The 23,493-nt window shown below is 43.4% G+C and overlaps 1 pseudogene; it reads right to left on the bottom strand.

Moving 5' to 3' along the window:
* LOC139540606 (pre-mRNA 3'-end-processing factor FIP1-like) overlaps positions 1 to 23,275 on the bottom strand; it is a 36,588-nt pseudogene extending 13,313 nt beyond the window's left edge.
* Between the last annotated feature and the right edge of the window lie 218 nt (positions 23,276 to 23,493).

Below are 23,493 nucleotides of genomic sequence, written 5' to 3'. Positions count from 1 at the left end.
CATTGAAATTAGCCCTTTTAAACATATGGACACCAGTCATCACATCATTGGGAACTAAATGTTAATTTCGTTAGGTTGTAGTTGAAATTGGGGGAGAGAAGGGCGTGTTTCATAGTTCTCAACCAATGTCTGTTCACTTGGGCGTGGCCACTGAGTGAGCATAGTTTACTTATGAAAACAATTCTCTCATTTAGAAGCTAAAATTACATTTAATCTTTTCACAAATAGTTTCATATTTAAACATTTAAATTGCACAACAATTCCATGTGAATCTGATAACTAGAATGTGTATACTTTCCAAGATACAATTTATGTCATCCTATCATCAGATATAATGTCCCAGACACCAACTGATCTGACATCATATTCTTTAAAGTACCAACGGACACTTTCAACTGGTTGGATTACAGAAATATTGTACCATTCCCCAACCTTTTGATATTACCATACTCGCTCTATGTTAACAAAGGGCTTTCCAAGAGTTCAATCTGTAGAGTGGAGAGAAAAGGGGGAAAGGTATTTATGGGGGTCATAACCCTCATACAACAGGGCAACGTCATGACATTGCCGACCGCATTGGACCAGAATCATCACAATATTGTTAAATATTGCATCAACGTCATTTCTCATAGGCATTACACATTTCCAATTTCCCTCCTCTCACGATAGTAACTTAAAAGTATTATTGATCACCAACTGTGTGTGTGAGTTTTCACAAAACATTCAGTATGTTAGGATCAAGCCATCAAGGCATCAAAGACAACAACCATGCCAACATCGACCATGCACAACATCCAGTGTAGACTAGAGCCAACATCTGTTTCCATCACAGTAGAAATGCTTACCAGGTGGAAGAACATTGATGGGGATCCCTGGAAGGCACGTAGACACGCACAGACACAGTCATAATAATATCAGTTAAAACAACATTATCCCTCCACTCTTCAGCAGAACACACACAGTCAGTCACTATGGCAGCAGGTTCATAGAGTAGGCCTAATGTACAAATGGAAACACTTACTCCCACCTCAGAAAATCCAATCTTTTGAAAGAGCCACACACACAACAAAACGAAAGTACAGGCAGTTTGTGACCTCAGATGGCTTTTTTTAATCCGAGGTCATTGGACATATCACTGCTTGAGGCCAACAACTGTACTACTCATGAGCCAATAATGGGCCTACATTGATTTGTGAATGTGCTTCTTTCCCTTTCAAGGCAATTCGATACGTATCTAGATACATGGGCTCCGATACGATACAGGAACAATAAAATAACAATAACGAGGCTATATATAAGGGATACCGGTACCGAGTCAATGTGTGGGGGTACAGGTTAGTCGAGGTAATTTGTACATGTGAGTAGGGATGAAGTGACTATGCACAGATAATAAACAGCGAGTAGCAGCAGTGTTAAAAACAAATGGATGGGGTGGGTGTCAATGTAAATAGTCCAGTGGCCATTTGATTTGATTAATTGTTCAGCAGTCTTATGGCTTCGGGGTAGAAGCTTTTAAGGAGCCTTTTGTTCATAGACATGGCGCTCCGGTACCGCTTGCCATGCGGTAGCAGACTGGAGCCTCTGACATTTTGTGGGGCTTTCCTCTGACATCACCTATTATATACAGTGGGGAGAACAAGTATTTGATACACTGCCGATTTTGCAGGTTTTCCTACTTACAAAGCATGTAGAGGTCTGTAGTTTTTATCATAGGTACACTTCAACTGTGAGAGACGGAATCTAAAACAAAAATCCAGAAAATCACATTGTATGATTTTTAAGTAATTAATTTGCATTTTATTGCATGACATAAGTATTTGATCACCTACCAACCAGTAAGAATTCCGGCTCTCACAGACCTGTTAGTTTTTCTTTAAGAAGCCCTCCTGTTCTCCACTCATTACCTGTATTAACTGCACCTGTTTGAACTCGTTACCTGTATAAAAGACACCTGTCCACACGCTCAATCAAACAGACTCCAACCTCTCCACAATGGCCAAGACCAGAGAGCTGTGTAAGGACATCAGGGATAAAATTGTAGACCTGCACAAGGCTGGGATGGGCTACAGGACAATAGGCAAGCAGCTTGGTGAGAAGGCAACAACTGTTGGCGCAATTATTAGAAAATGGAAGAAGTTCAGATGACGGTCAATCACCCTCGGTCTGGGGCTCCATGCAAGATATCACCTCGTGGGGCATCAATGATCATGAGGAAGGTGAGGGATCAGCCCAGAACTACACGGCAGGACCTGGTCAATGACCTGAAGAGAGCTGGGACCACAGTCTCAAAGAAAACCATTAGTAACACACTACGCCGTCATGGATTAAAATCCTGCAGCGCACGCAAGGTCCCCCTGCTCAAGCCAGCGCATGTCCAGGCCCGTCTGAAGTTTGCCAATGACCATCTGGATAATCCAGAGGAGGAATGGGAGAAGGTCATGTGGTCTGATGAGACAAAAATATAACTTTTTGGTCTAAACTCCACTCGCTGTGTTTGGAGGAAGAAGAAGGATGAGTACAACCCCAAGAACCCATCCCAAACGTGAAGCATGGAGGTGGAAACATCATTCTTTGGGGCTGCTTTTCTGCAAAGGGGACAGGACGACTGCACCGTATTGAGGGGAGGATGGATGGGGCCATGTATCGCGAGATCTTGGCCAACAACCTCCTTCCCTCAGTAAGAGCATTGAAGATGGGTCGTGGCTGGGTCTTCCAGCATGACAACGACCCGAAACACACAGCCAGGGCAACTAAGGAGTGGCTCCGTAAGAAGCATCTCAAGTTCCTGGAGTGGTCTAGCCAGTCTCCAGACCTGAATCCAATAGAAAATCTTTGGAGGGAGCTGAAATTCCGTATTGCCCAGCGACAGCCCCGAAACCTGAAGGATCTGGAGAAGGTCTGTATGGAGGAGTGGGCCAAAATCCCTGCTGCAGTGTGTGCAAACCTGGTCAAGAACTACAGGAAACGTATGATCTCTGTAATTGCAAACAAAGGTTTCTGTACCAAATATTAAGTTCTGCTTTTCTGATGTATCAAATACTTATGTCATGCAATAAAATGCAAAGGAATTAGTTAAAAATCATACAATGTGATTTTCTGGATTTTTGTTTTAGATTCCGTCTCTCACAGTTGAAGTGTACCTATGATAAAAATTACAGACCTCTACATGCTTTGTAAGTAGGAAAACTTGCAAAATCGGCAGTGTATCAAATACTTGTTCTCCCCACTGTAGGTCCTGGATGGCAGTAAGCTCGGCCCCAGTGATGTACTGAGCCATTCGCACTACCCTCTGTAGCGCCTTACGGTCAGATGCCGAGCAGTTGCCATTCCAGGCGGTGATGCAACTGGTTAGGATGCTCTCGATGGTGCAGCTGTAGAAGCATTTGAGGGTCTGGGGACCCATGCCAAATCTTTTCAGTCTCCCGAGGGGAAAAAGGTGTTGCGTGCCCTCTTCACGACTGTCTTGGTGTATTTGGACCATGATAGTTGTTTGGTGATGTGGACACCAAGGAACTTGAAACTCTCGACCCACTCCACTACAGCCCTGTCAATGTTAATGGGGGCCTGTTCGGCCCACCTTTTCCTGTAGTCCACGATCAACTCCTTTATCCTTTATATATGTTTTAGTTTGAAACGATTCAGTGCGATTCGGTTGGATTAGAGATTCAATCGATGCGATTCGGTTCGATGTGATACGATGCTCTAATAATTGTTGCATAAACACAATCATTTTCCATTTTAAATTAAAATCTACTGATGGAACTCATGAGCTGGGCCTCTCTGAGCTGGATCTGTCTGAGTGTGTATTTGTGTGTGTGTGTGTAAATTATGTATGTCTACGGTGTAATAATCTATGCCATTTACCAGATGCTTTTATCTAAAGCGATTCACAGTCATGCGTGCATACATTTTATGTATGGGTGGCCCTGGGACTCAAACCCACAATCCTGGCGGTGCAAGCGCCATTCTCTACCAACCATACGGGGGGGATGTAGCACAAGGATTTCACACCACATCTCTAAATCGAATGGTTTTGACCGTTTTTACATAGTGATCTTCTCTTCACCTCTTGCTTTGACCATGCAGTGCGCCTCCCAAAAATGATTGCTGTCCTCGTTATGAAATGATCAACTTTACCCTGTTTATCTAAAAATTGCCATATGCACTGATTGTTTAAAACAAAACTACCAAAACATTTGCTGATGCTGAACCTGAACAAAAAAAAATTGTAACAATTGTAAACCCGTTCAAAAAGTAGAGCCAGATGAGAGTTGTGTCTCCGATAGCTTACTTTTATTCCTGTAAAAAAAATTAAACAGCTCATAGATAACGATACCTAGCAAATTACATAGGTTGTCACTCAACTAATAAAGCCTAATATCAATCAAGTCATTTTAGCATGTGAACGTGGAAGGTGTCATGCAGATGTGCAAGATCAGAAAACAGGCCGCATACATTAGTCAGCGTGCGAAGCTGGGCAGAGTGCGCAGTTTGACTAGGCTACTGATTTGCCTTGGTTGTTCAGCAGGCAAAATAACTGTCAAGATCAATGACTGTCAAGACAGTTACCTGCAGTTTGACCCTGAAGTAGAGAAGGCATCAGTTGTCACAAAAGATGAGAGGTATTTTTGGAAGGTAAAAATTATGTAACATGAGCAAAATAAAATAGTGAACTGGCAATTCATAATGTTTGAATCCATTTTCTGACCGACTCGTGCTACATTTGGATCGTGTCCAGGGACCGATGCACTTGTATCTCAAACACTTGAATCGGGGATCGATGTGTATCGGTGAATAATTACATTACATGTGCTCAAAAAGCATGCAAGCTGACACTCAATCTGCCACAACATGATAATTTCTTAGGCTTTATCGTCTTTAGGAGAATTCTGTTTAAGACAGAGAAACTTGAAACATGCATAACCTATTTTGGAGAGGTGTCAGAATGTCACAACAACAGAATCAAACGTTCCTCTAACATTAATAAAACCATCCCCAGTCAAATGCCTGAGTGCACTTCTCATGGCCCCACTATTTTATACTAGAAGCTTTCATGTCTGGGCGCGACACACAAACTGCCCTTTAAATATACACACACACACACACTCCTTTGAAGAGACATCATGCATTTCTGTTTTTCCACAAAGACCCCTGATGTGAATGAGTTTCAGAGCAGTTTTCATCAACAGAAAAAAAGCAAAAAGGGTTAAAAATAAGAAAAATAAGAGTTAGTGAAGTAATAAAAGAGCATGCAGCAGCTTTTAGAGTGAAATATAGAAGTGTCTTCCTTCCCTCTCACAGCCCAGTCTCACTGTGGGGCTGAACTGCTCTATGGAAGACCAAGCAAAGCCTTTGATACATTAGGCACCACCTGGTAACCCAAGGGAGGCACACATCTAGTCAGACAGCAGATTAACATCCCCACAGAGAAAATATAGTCCTTCCTTGATGCCACAGCAGAGAACAGAGGGCACAGAAAACAAAGCTCTGAACATGGTGTAGTCTGCCTCCTGCTGCTGGTCTAGCTTCAGGCACTGCCTATGACAGAACCCTGAAGCCACACTGTGATGGGTTTCACTAGGTTTAACTAGGGGCATAGGATCTAGCCTGGAGGAAACTCAACCCCACACACACACACACACACACACACACACACACACACACACACACACACACACACACACACACACACACACACACACACACACACACACACACACACACACACACACACACACATGAAACACAGCACTGCAACAGAGCACTCAATTAGAAGCTTCACATGCATGCATCTATAATACATAGCCTACATAAACACAGCTGTGGTTACAGAATACAGCAAAATGCCCTAAAAACAAGTTGTTTAATTTGATTTTCTGTTTCATGCATATGCATTAGTAATGGGTGAATGGAGGATCAATGAATACTGTATGTAATCAATATGCAGTTAAACCTGATTAAACAATTTGTCTGGCTACTCTCCTCCCATTGCATTGTGCTTAACAAAATAAGCTCTAAATTTACACATTGGACTCCCAAAATCACACCCATGTCTTGATAGAGCACATTTTAAAATCAGTTAACTGAGCCATTTCAATTCCAAAAGCTGTTGCTCAATGTGATGGAGCATCTTTACATGAGCCAATGCATTATGCTCGCACACACGCACACACAGTAAACACACACACACACTTCAAAAGAGTTCCCTCCACACATGCCATCCATGTTTGCGTGTGTGAGTAATTGTTTCTACCTGTCGTGGCCTCAAAGCGAGCGTTTGATGAGGGCTTGAGTTTCAACGCTTGGCAGCATATGAGAAAGCTAATGGCTGACGGCTAATTGCTGGTGATTGTGCTTGCGTGGCTCTCTCTCATGCTAACGTTTCACAGAGTCATTATGCTGGAGGCTTTTAGATTCAGCTGATATACTGTTGAGACCGCAGCCTGCTGTTGTCCCACTCTATGGGCTGCCTGCATTCGCTATGACTAGCTGAAGACACTACAGGCAGCACTACCTCTTCAATGTTTCTTCTACTATTATTGATCTTGCCAAGTGCCCCAAAAACTATTATGCTCCGACCACCGCTGCTGTGGTAGTCATCTGTAGCTATTAGCTGAAGATACCACTATAACAGACACACAAACCTGACACAAACCCGCTCTAGACACTGATGGATAACAATGTTGCTTTTACAGGGACAGTCAGTTAGTAGGGCTGTGACGGTAATTGAATAACCGTGTAACTGACGGTTATGGATGAAGACCGTCAAAACCGTTTAAATAAGCCGACATAACTTGTTGTATATACACTGATATACACTACAGTTCAAAAGTTTGGGGTCACTTACAAATGTACGTGTTTTCCATGAAAACATACATTAAATTAGTTGCAAAATGAATAGGAAACATAGTCAAGAAATTGACAAGGTTATAAATAATGATTTTTAATTGAAATAATAATTGTGTCCTTCAAACTTCGCTTTCGTCAAAGAATCCTGCATTTGCAGCAATTACAGCCTTGCAGACCTTTGGCATTCTAGTTGTCAATTTACTGAGGTAATCTGAAGAGATTTCACCCCATGCTTCCTGAAGCACCTCCCACAAGTTGGATTGGCTTGATGGGCACTTCTTACGTACCATACGGTCAAGCTGCTCCCACAACAGCTCAATAGGGTTGAGATCCGGTGACTGTGCTGGCCACTCCATTATAGACAGAATACCAGCTGACTGCTTCTTCCCTAAATAGTTCTTGCATAGTTTGGAGCTTTGCTTTGGGTCATTGTCCTGTTGTAGGAGGATATTGGCTCCAATTAAGCGCCGTCCACAGGGTATGGCATGGCGTTGCAAAATGGAGTGATAGCCTTCCTTCTTGAAGATCCTTTTTACCCTGTACAAATCTCCCACTTTACCACCACCAAAGAACCCCCAGACCATCACATTGCCCCCACCATGCTTGACAGATGGCGTCAAGCACTCCTCCAGCATCTTTTCATTTTTTTCTGCATCTCACAAATGTTCTTATTTGTGATCCGAATACCTCAACCTTAGATTGTATATCCATAACACTTTTTTCCAATCTTCCTCTGTCAAGTCTCTATTCTTTTGCCCATCTTAATCTTTAATTTTTATTGGTCAGTATGAGATATGGCTTTTTATTTGCAACTCTGCCTAGAAGGCCAGCATCCCGGAGTCGCCTCTATTAGCAGTTTTGTTAGCAGTCGTGGCCAAAAGTTTTGAGAATGACACAAATATAAATTTTCACAAAGTTTGCTGCTTCAGTGTCTTTAGATATTTTGTCAGATGTTACTATGGAATACTGAAGTATAATTACAAGCATTTCATAAGTGTCAAAGGCTTTTATTGACAATTACATGAAGTTGATGCAAAGAGTCAATATTTGCAGTGTTGACACTTCTTTTTCAAGACCTCTGCAATCCGCCCTGGCATGCTGTCAATTAACTTCTGGGCCCCATCCTGACTGATGGCAGCCCATTCTTGCATAATCAATGCTTGGAATTTTTCAGAACTTCTGGGTTTTTGTTTGTCCACCCGCCTCTTGAGGATTGACCACAAGTTCTCAATGGGATTAAGGTCTGGGGAGTTTCCTGGCCATGGACCCAAAATATTGATGTTTTGTTCCCCGAGCCACTTAGTTATCACTTTTGCCTTATGGCAAGTTGCTCCATCAGGCTGGAAAAGGCATTGTTCGTCACATAACTGTCACTGGATGGTTGGGAGACGTTGCTCTCAGAGGATGTGTTGGTACCATTCTTTATTCATGGCTGTGTTCTTAGGCAAAATTGTGAGTGAGCCCACTCCCTTGGCTGAGAAGCAACCCCACACATGAATGGTCTCAGGAGGCTTTACTGTTGGCATGACACAGGACTGATGGTAGCGCTCACCTTGTCTTCTCCGGACAAACATTTTTCCGGATGCCCCAAACAATCGGAAAGCTGATTCATCAGAGAAAATGACTTTACCCCAGTCCTCAGAAGTCCAATCCCTGTACTTTTTGCAGAATATCAGTCTGTCCCTGATGTTTTTCCTGGAGAGAAGTGGCTTCTTTGCTGCCCTTCTTGACACCAGGCCATCCTCCAAAAGTCTTCGCCTCACTGTGCGTGCAGATGCACTCACACCTGCCTGCTGCCATTCCTGAGCAAGCTCTGTACTGGTGGTGCCCCGATCCCGCAGCTGAATCAACTTTAGGAGACGGTCCTGGCGCTTGGTGAACTTTCTTGGGCGCCCTGAAGCCTTCTTCACAACAATTGAACCGCTCTCCTTGAAGTTCTTGATGATCCGATAAATGGTTGATTTAGGTGCAATCTTACTGGCAGCAATATACTTGCCTGTGAAGCCCTTTTTGTGCAAAGCAATGATGGCGGCATGTGTTTCCTTGCAGGTAACCATGATAAACAGAGGAAGAACAATGATTCCAAGCACCACCCTCCTTTTGAAGCTTCCAGTCTGTTATTCGAACTCAATCAGCATGACAGAGTGATCTCCAGGCTTGTCCTCGTCAACACTCACACCTGTGTTAACGAGAGAATCACTGACATGATGTCAGCTGGTCCTTTTGTGGCAGGGCTGAAATGCAGTGGAAATGTTTTTGGGGGATTCAGTTCATTTGCATGGCAAAGAGGGACTTTGCAATTCATCTGATCACTCTTCATAACATTCTGGAGTATATTCAAATTGCCATCATACAAACTGAAGCTGCAGACTTTGTGAAAATTTATATTTGTGTCATTCTCAAAACTTTTGGCCACGACTGTACACTGTTGACGTTGAGACTGGTGTTTTGCGGGTACTATTTAATGAAGCTGCCAGTTGAGGACTTGTGAGGCATCTGTTTCTCAAACTAGACACTCTAATGTACTTGTCCTCTTGCTCAGTTGGGCACCGGGGCCTCCCACTCCTCTTTCTATTCTGGTTAGAGCTAGTTTGTGCTGTTCTGTGAAGGAAGTAGTACACAGCATTGTACAAGATCTTCAGTTTCTTGGCAATTTCTCACATGGAATAGCCTTCATTTATCAGAACAAGAATAGACTGATGAGTTTCAGAAGAAAGTTCTTTGTTTCTGGCCATTTTGAGCCTGTAATCGAACCCACAAATTCTGATGCTCCAGATACTCAACTAGTCTAAAGAAGGCCAGTTTTATTGCTTCTTTAATCAGAACAACAGTTTTCAGATGTGCTAACATAATTGCAAAAGGGTTTTCTTATGACCAATTATCCTTTTAAAATGATGAACTTGGATTAGCTAACACAACATGCCATTGGGACACAGGAGTGATGGTTGCTGTTAATGGGCCCCTGTACACCGATGTAGATATTCCATAAAAAATCAGCCGTTTCCAGCTACAATAGTCATTTCCAACATTAACAATGTCTACACTGTATTTCTGATCAATTTGATGTTATTTTAATGGACAAAAACAAGGACATTTCTAAGTGACCCCAGACTTTTGAATGGTAGCTGGCTTTCTGTATAGCACTTTGTGACATCGGCTGATGTAAAAAGGGCTTTAAAAATACATTTGATTGATTGTGTATATATGCAGAACAGCCAACAGACAAGGTAGGAATATCTTTATTTTGACTTCGCTGATGTTGTGTCAATACAAAAATGCGACAGATCCTCCCAAACCTGGCATTTCTTAATTTGTTGATTCATATTTAAAAGTAATAACCTGAATAATAGTAATGAAATTCCATGATGATAACGAAGTGTAATGGATTGTTTCAAATAGGTTTTATTAGGACGCATATGCACATCCTTGAACGATTATGTTGGTGTCTGTACATCGGCCTGGCCAATTACCGTAACCTCAAATTCCAAGACCGTCACAGCCATATCAGTCAGTACAGGTGCCAAACTACACTGATCAGTACAACCAGTTCTACACTAGAGCTCCAGACAACATCCCTTAGTGCTTCACAACACAGACTGGCCTGCAATGACAACACAACCGCACACTAAAACCTGGCCCTATCAAGCAATAATACTATACCACTAATGTGACCCTACCGTACCAAGAGTAACAAAGCTCTCTTTCTCTCTCCCTCCAATCTGCTGGCTCTGCACTTTTCTTTTCTTCCAGGAGCTATTTTTATCACATTGAACATTTGCATCACAAAAGGAGGCAGAGCCTGTAACTTAAAGAAGGAAAGCCAGGTTTGCCGGGTCGACAGGATGTTTGATATTTTGGTTGTATTAGGATATTTGGCACAGGTTGAACAACACGTCGGTACCGGGCTCATTGAACTTAGGGGGTGCTGGGAGTGTGTGAGGGGTGAATAGAGGGCTGCTATTTTGAAATCTTTGAAGATGAAGCGATGGCAGCCTGCGCTCAGCTGTGAGCTCAGGCCAGGGGGGACTTCCTGCCCTCTGCCTCATATTCATCAGGCGATGAGGAGGAAGTCCGGCAGACTGACAGCACTGGGCACCCACACACCTGGACAGAATTACACACACCTGGGGAAAAAGACACTGACCCATAGAGTGCACACAAATGTACACACACCCACATGTTTATGTTAACCCATCTGCATTCACCTCCAACTCCCAAACATGTCCTTCAACACGCAGTGTTATTTATTACCACTTATGCTGCCTGTCCTTCATGGGTTCCCAGCATGGGATTTACACCTGCAACTCTCTGGGTTACACTTTCGTCTGTTCCCTCAAACCCCTCAACTGTACTAATGATGCACCCACACAATGAGAGTAAGGCCCTTTTTACATTGACAAGAGTTGAAGGATATTCGAGGTATCGATTGTTGAGATACATTACTGTAATGAGAGAGAGATAGAGAGAGAGGGAGAGAGGGGGGGAGAGATAGAGAGTGTCATAGTTGAATGCCATTTTTCCATGACATCCCGTGATGTCATGAGAGTGACTCACCAGTCTGTCTGTCTGTCTGACCCATGACCTTCAAGCAGTGTCTTTATTCAATCCATAACCTTGCCATTTATATTGCATAATTGTTATGCTGAACAGAGGGCACACAGACCGAGAGCAATGTTTGTGTGTGTGTGTGTGTGTGTGTGTATATATATATGTTTGTGTATGAGGGGCTGAGGTAACTTACGTGGTGGAGGAATGAGTGGAGGGGCGGAGTTGACATTGTAGGGTGGAGGCGGGAAAGGAGGTGGGGGGAAGAAGGGGGGCATCTTAGTGGGAGTAGGCTCAGCGTCAGATGGCTCGGAAAGCACCTGTAATGCATGCACACACACACACAGACACACAAAAACAAAGCTCAGACTAGGTAAGCAAATTTACTAGATTAATCAAGAGGAAAGACAAGGTGTAGTTTAGAATAACACAGACACACAAACCTGGATGTTATTTCCTTCTATATTGTGACGTCTCTGTTCCTCTACCCGGCTGATGGTACCAGTTTGTTCTCCAATAACATTGGTGGTGCCGCTTGTCTTTCTACAGGCCAGAGCAGAACAGAGTAAACATACAAAAAACCCAACACAATATGATTCTGTGCATAGATCATGCATAAAAAGGTATGCAAGTTTGGGTAAATCTCTTGTTTTTGACATGGTTTGTGGATGTGATGTGATCAGGATGTGATCTGTTTACCAGTGTATGGGTAACATCCTGATGTGGCATAAGTAGTAAGGCATTTGCATTAAAATATATATATTGAAAAATATATAAAACACAACATGTAAATTGTTGGCGGCAGGTAGCCTGGCGGGTAGGAGCATTGGGCCAGTAACTGAAAGGTTGCTGGATCGAATCCCAGAGCTGACAAGGTAAATATCTGTCGTTCTGCCCCTGAGCAAGGCAGTTAACCCACTGTTCCCTGGGCGCCGATGACGTGGCTGTCGATTAAGGCAGCCCCCCGCACCTCTCTGATTCAGAGGGGTTGGGTTAAATGCGGAAGACACATTTCAGTTGAATGCATTCAGTTGTGCAACTGACTAGGTATCCCCCTTTCCCCATGTTTCATGAGCTGAAATAAAAGATTCCAGATATTCTCCATAGGCACAAACACTTATTTCTCCCACATTTTGTGAACAAATTTGTTTACATCCATGTTAGTGAGCATTTCTCCTATGCCAAGATAATATATCCACCTGACAAGTGTGGCATATCTATCAAGAAGCTGATTTAACAGCATGATCATTACACAGATGCACCTTGTGCTGGGGACAATAAAAGACCACTCTAAAATTAGCAGTTTTGTCACAGAACGACACAAATGTCTCAAGTTGAGGGAGCGTGCAATTGGCATGCTGACTGCAGGAATGTAATGTTAATTTCTCTACCATAAGCCGTCTCCAACGTTGTTGTAGAGAATTTGGCAGTACGTCCAATCGCCCTCAAAACCGCAGACCACGTGTAACCATACCAGCCCAGGACCTCCACATCCGGCATATTCCCCTGCAGGATCGTCTGAGACTAGCCACCCGGAAAGCTGATGAAACTGAGGAGTATTTGAGGAGTAATAAAGGCCTTTTGTGGGGAAAAACTAATTCTGATTGGCTGAGCCTGGCTCCCAAGTAGGTGGGACTATGCCCTCCCAAGCCCAAACATGGCTGCGCCCCTGCCCATTCATGTGAAATCCATAGATTAGGCACTAATGAATGTATTTCAATTGACTTATTTCCTTATATGAACTGTAACTCAGTAAAATCATTGAAATTGTTGCATGTTGCATTAATATTTTTGTTTAGTCTATACACACACACACACACCGTGTGTACAAAACTTTAAATACACCTGCTCTTTCCATGACATAGACTGACCAGGTGAATCCAGGTGAAAGCTCTGATCACTTATTGATGTCAATGTAGATGAAAGGGAGGAGACAGGTTAAAGAAGGATTTTTAAGCCTTGAAACATTTGAGACATGGATTGTGTATGTGTGCCATTCAGAGGGTGAATGGGCAAGACAAAAGATTTAAGTGCCTTTGAACGGGGTATGGTAGTAGGTCCCAGGTGTAACAGTTTAACTTTAGTCGGTCCCCTCGCCCCGACCCGGGCGCGAACCAGGGACCCTCTGCACACATCAACAACAAGTCACCCACGAAGCATCGTTACCCATCGCTCCACAAAAGCCGCGGCCCTTGCAGAGCAAGTGGAACCACTACTTCAAGGTCTCAGAGCAAGTGAAGTAACCGATTGAAAGGCTATTAGCACGCACCACCGCTAACTAGCTAGCCATTTCACATCCGTTACACAGGCACACCGGTTTGAGTGTGTCAAGAACGGCAACGCTGATGGGCTTTTCACACTCAACAGTTTCCTGTGTGTATCAAGAATGGTCCACCACCCAAAGGACATCCAGCCAACAACAGGACAGTGGTCAAAACCGGGGGATGAAAGAGAACAAAGAGGCTGACACGAATTGTGCAGAGAAACAGACTGGCTACAGTTAGTCAACTGACGGTCCAGTACAACATTGGTGCCCAAAGACCCATAAAATATACTCTTCGTACCTTGACATGAATGGGGTATGAGAGCCGATGACCTTACAGAGTTCCACTTCTTTCAGCAAAAAACAAGAGACTGCGGTTGCAGTGGGCAAAGGAACAAAAAAACACTAGACACTGGAGAATTGGAAAAATATTGCCTGGTTTGATCAATCCAGGTTCCTGCTATTTCACACTGATGGGAGGACTAGGGTATGGAGAAAACCACGAGTACATCAAATCAAATTTTATTGGTCACATACACATGGTTAGCAGATGTTAATGCGAGTGTAGCGAAATGCTTGTGCTTCTAGTTCCGACCGTGCAGTAATATCTAACAATTTCACAACAACTACCTTTCACAACAACTACAGTATATACATATGAGATGAGTAATCTAGGGTATGTAAACATTACATAAAGTGGCATTGTTTAAAGTGACTAGTGATACATTTATTACATCCAATGTAATATTATTAAAGTGGCTAGAGATTTGAGTCAGTATGTTAGTGATGGCTGTTTAACAGTCTGATGGCTTTGAGATAGAAGCTGTTTTTCAGTCTCTCGGTCCCCGCTTTGATGCACCTGTTCTGACCTCGCCTTCTGGATGATAGAGGGGTGAACAGGCAGTGGCTCGGGTGGTTGTTGTCCTTGATGATCTTTATGGCCTTCCTGTGACATTGGGTGGTGTAGGTGTCCTGGAGGGCAGGTAGTTTGCTGCCGGTGATGCGTTGTGCAGACCTCACGACCCTCTGGAGAGCCTTACGGTTGTGGGTGGAGCAGTTGCCATACCAGGCGGTGATACAGCCCGACAGGATGCTCTCGATTGTGCATCTGTAAAAGTTTGTGAGTGTTTTTGGTGACAAGCCAAATTTCTTCAGCCTCATGAGGTTGAAGAGGTGCTGTTGCGCCTTCTTCACCACGCTGTCTGTGTGGGTGGACCATTTCAGATTGTCGTTGATGTGTACGCCGAGGAAATTAAAACTATCCACCTTCTCCACTACTGTCCCGTCGATGTGGATTGTAGGCCGTCTCGTCGTTGTTGGTAATCAAGCCTACCACTGTAGTGTCGTCTTCAAACTTGATGATTGAGTTGGAGGCGTGCATGGCCACACAGTCATGGGTGAACAGGGAGTACAGGAGGGCTGAGAACGCACCCTTGTGGGGCCCCAGTGTTGAGGATCAGCGGGGTGGAGATGTTGTTTCCTACCTTCACCACCTGGGGGCGGCCCGTCAGAAAGTCCAGGACCCAGTTGCACAGGGCGGGGTCGAGACCAAGGATCTCGAGCTTAATGACGAGTTTGAAGGGTACTATGGTGTTAAATGCTGAGCTGTAATCGATGAACAGCATTCTTACATAGGTATTCCTCTTGTCCAGATGAGTTAGGGCAGTGTGCAGTGTGATTGCGTTGTCTGTGGGCCTATTGGGGCGGTAAGCATCCACGTTTCAACATTGCAGGCTGGTGGTGGTGGTGTGATGGTGTGTTTTCATGATCCACATTGGGCCCCTTGATAAAGGTGGAGCAACATTTGAAAGCCACAGAATATCTGAACATCATTGCCAATCAGGTGTATCCCTTCATGGCAGCAGTGTATCCATCTGCAAAGTATTTTTTTTTCTGCAGGTTAATGCCCCATGCCACAAGGCTAGGATTGTCCAGGAATGGTTCCACGAACATGGTAGTGAATTCAGCTTACAGCAGTGGCCTGCCCAGTCACCAGATATCAATGCAATTTAGCATCTGGGGGAAGAGATGGAACAAGCTATTTGGAGTAGAGATCCACTACCAGCCAACTTGACACAACTGTGGGAAATATTGGTGTCAACATGGGCCAGCATCCCTGTGGAACGCGTTCCGACACCTTGTAGAGACCATTCCCCAACGAATTGAGGCTGTTGCGAGGGCAAACGGGGGTGCACTTCAATGATAGGAAGGTGTTGCTAAAGTTTTGTACACTCAGTGTATATACAGTATATTATATAATGCCTGTGACCCCCATCACCCTCTTCCAGGTTCATTAACGCATTACCTTCTTTAACTGGGTCTTCTTCTCACTGCACTCTGCTAACATTCCCCAAATCACTAGGATTTAATCTGAAATAAACATTATAAGGGAAAAGCATAAAAACTGCATCAACCAGAAGTCACTCCCCTCTGCCCTCTAATAAAAGCACCCTAATATCAAATAAATATAAAAGCCAGAAGCCGACACACATATCACTACTTCATCTACTTTCTCAAAGATACATGGATTTAAAATGTGACAGAGAAGAAAGGCCCACACTAACCCTCCCTTACGCTGGACACAGTCAGGCTCCTAAGCATCTTTGCAGTATTTTTGTGTGTGTGTGTGTTATTTCTCACGTTATTAGCCCAGAACATTCTTTGAATAATTACATACAGCCGGAAATAACTTTTGGATATCAGAGTCGGTAACTCACCAGCATTACGACCAGAAACACAACTTTCCTGAATTGGATTCTTTGTTCTTTCTCAATTCCATTCTATTACCTTTAGATGTGTGTGTATTGTTGTGTATTGTTATATATTACTGCACTGTTAGAGCTAGGAACACAAGCATTTCACTACACCCGCAATGACATCTGCTGAATATGTGTATGCAACCAATAAAATTTAATTTGATGGAATGTGGAGAGAATGCAATACAACACAATATGTGCTCCTCCAACCAAGCATCAAGTTTGCACCACAAAGTTTCCAAACCCAGTGGCCCAACAATGCGAGACTTCTGGGAATGCTTGCAAAGCAGACAGACGTTGAGAGGTCAATGAGAGAAGTGAAAAATTATTCCTTAGTTGTTCATTTTCTCGAAATCTAATGGCACAACATAGATTTGAGCCAATGTCTTAAGTAGCTGAACATGTCATTACTCCAACCTTGTGAAAAACAACTTTATAATCAAAGGAGTGCCTTTGATTTGACAGCCTGCACATGTGCAGTTCGGCGTGAGACGACCGTTAGAACCAATGACGTGTTTCTGCGCATTAGCTTAGCTAGCCGAACATCGCCATGACATCGCCTACAAGCATGATCTGGGATTTCTATTGGAGAAGCAGTTTCTACACATTTTCATACTAAACCATCTTTGTTTGAACTTTCACCCTTCCGGAGCCACCAGTGTTCGTTCTCACAGCTCAACAGAGGGAGCAAGAGGGTCTGTAATGTAGGGAGGCCTTATTTAACATTTCATCCGCTGCACAATGCTGTGTGTATTTGTGTTTGTCATGCTTGGACTTTCTGCTTCCCTTCTGTCGGTCGTGTCACTGAGAGAGGGAGAAGCGTGACCACTGAGTAACGCTCAGACTCACATCACCTCCCCTGAGGGGAACCTTGCTGAGGGGGGGGGGGGGTATCATATAGAGACGGACCTTTACTTAAGTGGCCTGTGTTAATCACCCTTATCCCCCTCAGTTTGTAGTCTGGACCACCCTGACATGAGCCCTGCTAAACTCACAAGAGACAGGATTGGAGGGAGCGAGCAAGAAAGTAGGAGAGGGACAGAGCCAGAGGGAAAGCAAGGAGGTGAGGGGTGGAGGAGTGTGTGTTTGTGATAGTCCATCACTCTTCCTTATGAGGTGCAGAGCACCTGGTGTCTGAGTGGAACCAGAATGAGTCCATGGGGCTGAGAGGACAGGAGTGTTTACGAACAGTCTGCTAACGTCTTCTGCTACGGGCTCAAGCCCGTAAATGATTGGCCCATGTAATTGAGCAGTAAAACTCCAGGGCCCCAGTCTTCACACAGTAAAAGCAGCTCCCCGCAGGGCTCTGCCTGCCCCAACGCTAAAAACTTCCCTTCACAGGTGGCCGTTAACGGGAACGTGACGGAAGGTGGTGCGCATGAGGACTTCATTAGAGGGAACAGAGCAGTTTAACTAAGCAACGCTTGCAGCACCTCTACCTTTATTTCTAGCCATTTAATAGTTAAGTAACTTAACATACCTTCCATGAATTATCACTTCAAAACATTTCCGGATGTAATGTGTTCGGTAAGAACATTACCTCAGACACAGGTACCACTGACCAATACAAACTTGACCCATTGACCACCCTGATGGGTTCCAGGTGGCAGTGACCAGTGAAGTGAGGCAGTGATGACCTGCTGGTAGTGGTTACCACAGACATATGTAGTATGGTTATTCATGCCACAGCTGCTGTGATACATACAGTGGGGGAGAGGGGGACAAATCAGGGTACCTACCTGGACAAGGCTGATTTGTAGTGGTTGCTGGGGAAGGAGTAGTCAGATCTAAAGCAGGGAAGGCCCCCATTCCTGGACCTAAGAGGAAGAACAACTCACTCACACAGCTTCAACAATGTCAAAGCCTGAGAATGTTTCTTTAATGGGAACAATTATTGTACTTATATTGTGATAATGCATAATCTTGTATCCAGGTCCAAAAAGAATGACATATTTTACCATGAGTTTAGTGGCTGAAGCGTGGTTCATGACCTCATACCCCATGCGCAGTCTCCTCTGGTTCTCACAGTAGGCATTCCAGGAGTCAAATCAAATCAAATGTATTTATAAAGCCCTTCTTACATCAGCTGATATCTCAAAGTGCTGTACAGAAACCCAGCCTAAAACCCCAAACAGCAAACAATGCAGGTGTAGAAGCACGGTGGCTAGGAAAAATTCCATAGAAAGGCCAAAACCTAGGAAGAAACCTAGAGAGGAACCAGGCTATGAGGGGTGGCCAGTCCTCTTCTGGCTGTGCCGGGTGGAGATTATAACAGAACATGGCCAAGATGTCCAAATGTTCATAAATTACCAGCATGGTCAAATAATAATAATCACAGTAGTTGTCGAGGGTGCAGCAAGTCAGCACCTCAGGAGTAAATGTCAGTTGGCTTTTCATAGCCGATCAATAAGAGTATCTCTACCGCTCCTGCTGTCTCTAGAGAGTTGAAAACAGCAGGTCTGGGACAGGTAGCACGTCTGGTGAACAGGTCAGGGTCCCATAGCCGCAGGCAGAAGAACAGTTGAAACTGGAGCAGCAGCACGGCCAGGTGGACTGGGGACAGCAAGGAGTCATCATGCCAGGTAGTCCTGAGGCATGGTCCTAGGGCTCAGGTCCTCCGAGAGAGAGAAAGAAAGAGAGAAAGAGAGAATTAGAGAGAGCATACTTAAATTCATGTCCTCGTTAAAGCCATAGTTAAAGTAGTCTGAGAAGTGCGAGCCTAAACACAAACACAACCGAAAGCTGAACAGACCGTATCACAGACCATTCATCAGCCAGGCCTGAGTTTACACCTGCAACAGAACACGCACAGACATAATCTCACTCCAGGGTTTCCGATGTGGCCCTGGACATTTGTCCAACAGCATTTTAATTTACCGGACATTTGAGAAATGTATCGGAACCATATGCATTGGGCGTCAACCCACATTGCTCAGAATGACAGAAATCACATTTAGATTATGGTAATTCATTTTAACAGGACATGCAAGTCAAGGATGCAACAACGTGTGTCATTCTTACTGAATTCTGATGTGCACTTTGAAGATGTTGGAATAACCGACCAGATTTACTTTCCCAGCCAATCTACTATCCTCCATAGTAGAAAAGTGTACCTATTCAATTGGTCAGACTGTCAAGAAAGAAATGGCCTTTTCCAAACAGACTCTGGGCCAGTTGTAGGATGATAGATCCCAAATTCATACAACCAGTAGGCCTAGGCTACATAAAAAAAAATTTGAAAAGCAATGAGTTTGATGCAACAGATCAGAACATTTAGCTTAAAATGTTGATAAACTATTATTTCTTCACGTTATGAGCGCAACAATGCACACAAGGCAGTAGGCTCTGCACAAATGTTTGTTCCATAATGCAATTAGCAGGAAAACAACTTTTTCAAAAGCACACAGCACATGCAAGCGGTTTCAGAGATGAAAATATCCGTTAGAAATTTAGAAAGAGGGGAGATATAAAGATGCAACAACTAGCATGGGTTGCTAATATGACTAGGATTGTGCTTTGGCTACTGGACAATGAAAGAAAACTAGTAGAACATGAGAGAAATAGGCTTCTGGTTTCAATGGCATATGGAAATCTTTATAAAATAATTGCCTCCACAGATATGGTCAGATTTTTGCTAGGCTACTTTGAAGCAAGGTAAGACATGCCTCATAATATGTAGTAAAACGTTCAGGTTTCAAACAATTAAGTATGTTTTCAAAATGCATACTGCCTCCAGCTCATTACAAAGTGATGTGTGATGTGCTAATGAATCCTGCCTTCTGTTGCCTATGCATTTGAATGGCAAATGGGAAGCGCGCTTCAATTACCAGTGGAGAAATACATTTAAAAATGCTAATTTTAATCGTGGCCATCAAAACGTTTAACACGCGATTGCATTTAGAAATGTTGATCAATGACTGGGATTATAAAAGCATGTTTCACTCCAGTAGCAACGACTTAGCTGTTTGAGGATCTGTAGCAGTAACTCTGAGCTCTCGCGCTGTCTGACAGATTTTCCTCTTAAGGGCTCTGTATCTGTATGCTGTTTGTGTGTGATAAATAAGATACATAATGAATATACACACGCCAATTTAATTCTACTCAATTATGCTAATTATCCTATAGACCGATAAGCATGACCAGTCAAAAGCATTATTTTGCAATCAACCTTACCCAGCATCAATTTTATTTATCGTTTTTTCTATTATTATTATATTTTTGTTTCATTTATTTTTAATCAGCCAAAAGCCAGCTATTACAGGCGGAAACCCTGCTTCACACCAACCAACCAACACACACACCACTTACCATGCTTTCTCCATGGCTTTTCTTCAAAAGACTCCACGTCGACCTCCAACACAGGGATTCCGTTAACACTGCCCTGTGCATCCACGTCCACTCCTGTGGCTTTGGGGCAAACTGCACCGGAGATGACAGGACACACAGTCAGTGACACATTCACATCACACTCTTGCCACTACAATTAATGAGAGTCTGGATGAGTAACAATGGTGCGTTCACGTCGGAATTAGGAAACTGACATTTCCGACTAGCAGGTGACGCGGAACAAGCATGCACTGACACATACATGACCTATGTGGCCTAGGTGAGGAGTGTTTACCTGACGCATGTGTTCTCCCTGCAGCCTTAATGATGAGATTAACAGGCATGGATCCAAAGGCACTACACAATGAAAGAAACAAAAACAAAAACACACACAGTTATCATCATCACCACCAAGGGGACACACACTGAGAGACATGCTGCCTCCATGACTCTGGGCAATGTGCTTTGAAGAACCTTGAAAGTGACATGGGGTGGGGAGAATAAGGCATGCTGCCAAATATGCATACTGTAACATGGAACCATAATCATGACTCATAAAATTATCTGAGAAAGGAGAGGCAACAGCAACTGACGTCGGTCGCGCTGACAGTCAGGTGAAAAAAAGCTATCTTCAAAAGGTTTTTCCATCTAACAGTGTACAGGGTCTGATATAGAATGTTCTTTTCAACTCAAATTGGATCTTCAAAACTAATCCAGATTGCAGGACAGTAACACACTGCTGTATTTAACACGTTGCTGTTGTCTAGACTCTCACCTGAACGGCTGAGACGAGGCTCCAATGGTTACACACACGCCATCATCATCCTCATTGTCGCTGTCACTTTCTTGGTCTTCCTGACCTGTATCCTGGCATTACAGAAACACAAAGACAAAGATGGAGACAACATACATTCATAAAAGCATTACATGCATCACACACACAGTTAATGAGGAATATGCCAAGTAGCAAGAAGGGTTCTGAGGGAATCCATGATGGGTTTCCATCAAAACAGAAGTGTTGTTTATCCCAGGTTTACTCCTCCATAACCCTGAGCAGTAGGTACCTGTTTCACTACTCCATTCTCATGGACCTCAGCAGTCGGCTAGGGCTTTGCACTGTGAAAAAAACATAACATCACTAGAAAAACACAGTCAGTTTAGATTGAGACTTTTGTAACATTTGAAGAATAGAGTACAGGGGAATGTTAAGAGATTTTCAAACAGGGATATTACTTAACTTGTCTGCAGACTGCATACTGTACATTTCCTTGTAAAGGGATGAAAGTAAAATGACAGCCTATTGCTTGAAGAATCCCTAATGTAATGGTCGAGCAGCTCAAAGAGAGACTGTTTGATTCTGAAAACGCTGTGTTTATTCTGAGGCAATACGCTTTAACAAAGCCGAACACAGCGACCATCATAGCCCCTATCTAATGGAGCCTTAGATCCACTTTACCACGCTCACAAACAAACAGCGCCTGCCCGGCCAAGGATTTAACGAGCATCCAAATAGTTCTTAATGTTCCACTTGACTGGCTGCACATTTCAGGCGTTGCACATAGTGGCATCAGATACACACACAACCCAGAGATAACAATATTGCTCAGTCATTATTGAGCAGTGAAAAGTGCATTATATCTAAATGCTTCATTAATAAAGCACAATTGGTCCTAATGGGGAATGAAGCCACCAGCCCATCTCATTCTGAATCAGTTCACTGCTTACTGTTGTAAGTGATCACTCATGGTCAAAATGGTTTGAAAGCAAGAATCATTTAGTGCAAATAGGGGAGATGAAGCTGGAGATCATAAAACAGGTAGGGTATAATGGCAAATATTTGTAGAATCAGTACTGGCTGACTCAGAGTGAATACTGTGCCTGTGTTGTGAATCTCAAAAAACATCAAATAGAGGTGTGATGACTATATTATTCGTGTAGACAACTAAAAAGGTGTCATTTGTGTAAAAGACAACTTATGCTTGCTTCAGAAATACGGAGGGTGTGACGCAATTGCAGAGCCTCAGCAGGCCAAATCGAGCTCTGTACCGCATCGCCGTGCGTCTCCCAAATTTTGTAACAATGCGAGGACTCCGTACAGCTCCACATTAACATGATTGGTTGACAGTAGGGAGGTTGTGTAAAGAGAAGAAGCAAGAAGTATGAATGCTCTGACTGACTTTTGAAGAGGACGCATCACAGTAAATGCCTTACGGCCACTGCAGATTTCGAATTGACTAAATTTGTGTACCACAATTATGAATGTAAGTCTTTTACAAAAGGAAACATTTGACAGTATAGTCTAGTAGTATCCACGTCTGATTTTCTAGTACGCTAAGTGTGTATTTGAGATCTAGGTAACCCACTGGGCACAAACTGGATGAATTAACATTGTTCTTGAACCAACCTTGAATAGACTTGAATTGATGTCTGTGCCCAGTGGGAAGTGATGAATTGAGGATGGAATAGGTGACTGTCTGCTATGTACAAACAGAAGTTTAACAGTGGGTGTTTTACCTGTCACCTGGCACTTACCCATTAGGTGCCTCTTCCTCTGCCTTCTCCTCAATCTCATATATCACAGAGAAGAACCAGTATCAACATGTTTACAACATACACTCAAAATCAAAACAGACAATATCACAGTTGTCTCAAAATATCTAAATGCCTGAACTCAATAATTTCTTGTGCTTGCAATTTTATTTAATAGTCACAGGACATTGTTCTCATATTCACTCCCTACCAAAAACGTTACAG

Source organism: Salvelinus alpinus, chromosome 16 (assembly GCF_045679555.1).
Source record: "Salvelinus alpinus chromosome 16, SLU_Salpinus.1, whole genome shotgun sequence".
Taxonomy (NCBI): domain Eukaryota; kingdom Metazoa; phylum Chordata; class Actinopteri; order Salmoniformes; family Salmonidae; genus Salvelinus; species Salvelinus alpinus.
The sequence above is the reverse complement of the archived record's forward strand: the minus strand, read 5'-3'. Positions and strand labels throughout refer to the sequence as shown.